At 42.9% G+C, this 5713-nt stretch overlaps 1 pseudogene; it reads left to right on the plus strand.

The window, feature by feature from the left end:
- Nucleotides 1-4887: 4887 nt before the first annotated feature.
- On the plus strand, nucleotides 4888-5713 carry LOC133053705 (chromodomain Y-like protein; annotated as a pseudogene).

Here is a 5713-nt window from a genome sequence, read left to right on the forward strand (position 1 = left end):
AACGAATATAGTGAAGTTGCAGGATATAAAATTAACACAAAGAAATCCCTTGCACTCATCTACACTAACAATGAGAAAACAGAAAGAGAAATTAAGGAAACAATATCACTCACCATGGCAAAAAAAAGAATAAAATACTTAGGAGTCTATCTACCTAAAGAAACGAAAGACCTATATATAGAAAACTGAAAAACACTGAAGAAAGAAATCAAAGAGGACATAAACAGATGGAGAAATAAACCGTGTTCATGGATTGGAAGAATCAACAGTGTCAAAATGACTATACTACCCAAAGCAATCTATAGATTCAATGCAATCCCTATCAAACTACCAACGGTATTTTTCACAAAACTAAAACAAATAATTTCATAATTTGCATGGAAATACAGAAACCTCGAATAGCCAGATTGATCTTGAGAAAAAAAAAATGGAACTGGAGGAATCAACCTGTCTGACTTCAGACTCTACTGTTCACTCTTGCCATCTGTTCTTTGACCACTTCCAATTTGCCTTGATTCATGGACCTAACATTCCAGGTTCCTATGCAATATTGCTCTTTACAGTGTTGGACGTTGCTTCTATCTCCAGTCCCATCAAAAACTGGATGTTGGTTTTGCTTTGGCACCATCCCTTCATTCTTTCTGGAGTTATTTCTCCACTGATCTCCAGTAGTATGTTGGGCACCTACCGACCTGGGGAGTTCACCTCTCAGAGTCCTAACTTTTTGCCTTTTCAAACTGTTCATGGAGTTCTCAAGGCAAAAAAAAAAAAAAAACTGAAATGGTTTGCCATTCCCTTTTCCAGTGGGCCACGTTCTGTCAGACGTTTCCACTATGACCCAAGCATCTTGGGTGGCTCCAGACGGCATGGCTTACTTTCATTGAATTAGACAATACTGTGGTTCATGTGATCTGATTCGCTAGTTGTCTGTGATTGCGGTTTCAGTCTGTCTGCCTTCTGACGCCCTCTCAGCGCCTACCATCTTGCTTGGGTTGAATAGCAAGTATGGACCCTGATTTAAGGAATCCTGATGGGAAAAAAAATTACCAGCAAGAATGCCAAATACCACTCACCAAGAAAAAAATCAGAAAGATTCATACCTTAGCTTCAATTTCTCTTAAGGAGAAATTCCATTATTTTCCTCTATTTATGATATAGATCTCTGAGATTTCATTTTGCTTTTTTATATTCCTTACCTATATGAGTAACTGAAAATTATGCTTTTCATAGAAGCCAATGATTATTTTATTTTTAGATGATCTTGGGATAGGCAAACAAAGATGTTGACTTTAACTTGCAATCAAGATTTTCTTTTTTTTTTTTTTTTTTTTGAGGGAATTGTTTCTGCAAGTCCAGAATTTGTTAAGATTTAAAACCTTAAAAATTATGTTTCTTCTTGGTTCCACTATTCAGGTTGTCCTGGAGAAGGAAATGGGTACCCAACCCAATATCCTAGCCTAGAAAAGCCCATGGACAGAGGAGCCTGATGGGCTGTAGTCCATGAGGTTGCAAAGAGTCAAGCATGATTCGGTGACTAAGATGTACACCCATGCAGGTTGTATTATTCAGAAACAATCCTTTACTCCTGAATGCAAGTGAGTAGAATCAGAAGCTAAAGTAGATGTGAGTTGTCATAATTTTTTCCATTTGGAAAGGAGCATCTATCAAAGCTCATCAAACAGGTCAATCTAAAATTAAAATCTCAAAACGATTTGTAAACTGAAAAAAAAAAAAAAAAACTCCCAGAAGAATTTAAAATAAACTCTCATAGACATTTCTAAAAAAGAAAAATCAAGGAAAACAGAAGAACAGTATCTTCACAGACAGTGAGACTGAGATGAACAGAGCACAGACTGAAATTTCAGTGTGATTGGAGAAATGAAACTTAAAGGAACAATGTGAAGGTTGAGAAAATGATAGAATACAGAATCCTAAAAGTTTATTTATCCTGAAGAACTTGCTTCCTGTCGCATGGCTTAGCTGGCGAATGACAATTTTCTCTGGCTAGAGCAAAGTAGAGGGTGCATGAGGAATATAAATGACTGCTGGAGAAAGTTTAGAATACTGGCTCATGTGTAGTTGAGAAATCACATACATTTTTGGCCAGTGGGGGGCAATTATGACAACAAATGTGGCTGAATCTATGCATGTAAGTGGTAAAATTAGTGTAACTGAGATGCAGATAGGGTATGTTGGGATAGAAAATGAAATAGTCAAGAATGACTACTACTGTCAATAACAGGAGAGAATGTGTTGCTAATGTTGTTCAGTCACTTATTCATGTCCATCCCTTTGCCACCCCATGGCCTGTGTCCCATCAGTCTTAGCTTCCCTATCTCCCAGAATTTGTTCAGACTCATGTCCATAGAGTTGGTGATACTATAACCCTTTCAGCAACTGCTACCCACTTCTCCTTTTACCTTCAATCTTTCCCAGTATCAGGGCATTCTCTAATGAGACAGCACTTTGCATCAGGTGGCCAAAGGAGGAAAGAACACTGAAAGATAACAAAGGTGTTTCCAAGGAAATCTCTCGAAACCGTCTAAGATATAGGTGCAGAAAACGCCTTTGGCAAAATTCAGCACCCGTTTATGATAAAAGCTGTAGAAGAAGTGGGAACAGAGAGAATCTTCTTCAACTTAATAAAGGCCATGTATGGATAAAACCACTGTTTGCATGCTTCTCATAGGTAAAAACTTAAACATGCTGCCTAAGTTCATGAAAAAAAAAAACAAAGTTGCCAACTCTTACCTCTGTTAATCAACATAATCTTGTGACTTCTAGCTACAGTAATCAGTGAAGAAGAAGAAGAAAATAACTACCAGAAAACTGGAAAAGAAGGGGTAAAACTGTTACTGTTTGCAAACATATATTACTATGCCAGAGGATCATAAGACGCGACCAGAAAATTAATAGACATAGTCAATGACTTTAGGGAAGTTTCTGGATACAAAATAAACACAAAGAAATCTCCTACACATAACAACAGAAAACCAAAAACAAAAATTAAGGAAATAATTTAATTCACCATTGTAACAAGAAAAATGCAATCTCTGGGAATGAACCTGCCTAAGCAGAGAAAAAACTTGTGCACAGAAAAGAACCAGGTATGGATAAAACAAATGAAAGATGACACAAATGGAACTAGAACAAATATGTTCACAATTCGTATGGAAATACAAAAAACTTTGAATCGCCAAAGCAATCTTGAGAAAGAAGAAAGAAACTGGGGGAGTCAACCTGCCTGACTTCAGTCTCTACTACAAAGCCACAGTCATCAAGAGAGTGTGGTGCTGGCACAAACACAGAAATATAGATCAATGGAACAAAATAGAAAGCCCAGAAATAAATCCACACACCTATGGACACTTTATCTTTGAAAAAGGAGGAAATAACATACAATGGAGAAAAGACAACCTCTTTAACAAGTGGTGCTGGGAAAATTGGTCAATCACTTAGAAAAGAATGAAACTAGAACACTTTCTAACACCATACACAAAGATAAACTCAAAACGGATTAAAGAGCTAAATGTAAGACTAGAAACTATAAACCTCCTAGACGAAAACATAGGCAAAGCACTCTCCATCATAACCACAGCAGGATCCTCTATGACCCACCTCCCAGCATATTGGAAATGAAAGCAAAAATAAACAAGTGAGACCTAATTAAAGCTAAAAGCTTTTGCACAACAAAGGCAACTATAAGCAAGGTGAAAGAAAGACTTCAGAATGGGAGAAAATAATAGCAAATGAATCAACAAAGAATTAATCTTAAAAATATACCAGGAACGCCTCCAGCTCAATTTTAGAAACATAAAAGACCCAATCAAAAACTGAGCCAAAGAACTAAACAGACATTTGTCCAAAGAAGACATACAGATGGCTAACAAACACATGAAAAGATGCTCAACCTCACTCATTATCAGAGAAATGCAAATCAAAACCATGCCAGTCAGAATGGCTGCTATCCAAAAGTCTACAAACAATAAATGCTGGGGAATGGACTTACTGACCTCATAATCATAAGGGTGTGGTCCCCTACATATAGTGGTATTCAGGGACTCTGGAGCAGACCACTGGGAGTCTTCAAAATGACCAGGGTTGCCTCACTGGCCCTGCCAAGAGCGGGGAGCCATGGTCTCCGTGGATATGTATGAGGTTGAAAGGATCATTGACAAGAGGTAAAACAAGAAAAGGAAGATGGAGTATTTGGTTTGGTGGAAAGGCTACGGCAGGGAGGATGCCACATGGGAGCCAGATCAGCACCTAGTGAGCTGCGAGGAGTGCATCCAAGACTTCAATCAGCACCACACCGGGAAGCAGAAGGAGGGCAACCTCACTAGAGCCAAGCAGACCACCCCAAACAACGGCCAGAATCAGATCTCCAGATTCACCAACAGCAGCTTCTCCAAGGCCGCCCCCAAGGCCCTAGTGGTGGACAAGGAGCATGAGGCCAAGAGCACACCACTGTTTACCACCAGCCAGAATTTCCAGAAGAGCTCCACGCAGGGCCAGGCCACCTACAAGAACATAGACCTGGCCTGGTTGGGCAACAGGATTCTCGTGCCCAAGAGCCCCATAAAGAGTGGGACTGTGCTGGACAGCTTTCAGGACGAGAGCCCCAAGAATGCAGACCCCATGGAGCAGGGGCCAGAAGACACAGCGGCCCCAGAGGCGGCGGCCGAGAAGCGGATCAGGGACCTATTGAGCCCGGGGGGAGAGCCGGTGATGATGGGGAGCCGGCCTGGATACACCAATTGTTGCCACGGGCGTCGGGCCCTGTGAAGGCCGCCATGGCCACACGGCTGGCCATGAAAGGGAATGGCACGTCCAATTTGGTGGACGCGCTGATGGCCAATTGCATGAGCCCCCTGCAGACGTTAAGTCATGGGCGTGAAAGCTGGGAAGAAGAAGTTCATGAAGGACAGGCGAGACCAGCCCTTTGACAAGCAGCTGCGCTTCAGTGTGCGGCAGAGGGAGAGCACCTACTGGTACCAGGACATCGTGGTCCAGAAGCAGGATGGCTTCACCCACATCCTGCTGTCCACCAAGTAATCCGAGAATAACTCGCTGAACCCGGAGGTGTTGAAGGAGCTGCAGAGCGCGCTGAGCATGGCCAACGCCGACGACAGCAACCTGGTGTTGCTCAGCGCTATGGGCAGTGTCTTCTGCTGCAGCCTGGACTTCCTCTACTTCATCCAGCGCCTGCCTGATGACCGCAAGAGGGAGAGCGCCAGAATGGCTGAGGCCATCAGAAACTTCATGAACAGCTTCATCCAGTTCAAGAAGCCTATTGTCGTAGCTGTGAATGGCCCAGCCATTGGGCTAGGAGCATCCATCCTGCCTCTCTGTGATGTGGTCTGGGCCAACGAAGGCATGGTTCCAGACACCCTTTACCACCTTCGGACAGAGTCCAGACGGCTCTTCCACCGTCATGTTCCCCAAGATTATGGGAGGAGCATCTGCCAACGAAATGCTGTTCAGAGGGCGGAAGCTAACAGCACAGGAGGCATGCGGCAAAGGGCTGGTCTCCCAGGTGTTCTGGCCTGGGACCTTCACCCAGGAAGTCATGGTTCGCATCAAGGAGCTCGCCTCTTGCAACCGCGTCGTGCTGGAGGAATCCAAGGCCCTTGTGCGCTGCAACATGAGGCTGGAGCTGGAGCGGGCCAATGAGCGGGAGTGTGAGGTGCTCAAGAAGATATGGGACTTTTGA

The sequence above is a fragment of the Dama dama genome, unplaced genomic scaffold (assembly GCF_033118175.1).
Source record: "Dama dama isolate Ldn47 unplaced genomic scaffold, ASM3311817v1 ptg000174l, whole genome shotgun sequence".
Taxonomy (NCBI): Eukaryota; Metazoa; Chordata; class Mammalia; order Artiodactyla; family Cervidae; genus Dama; species Dama dama.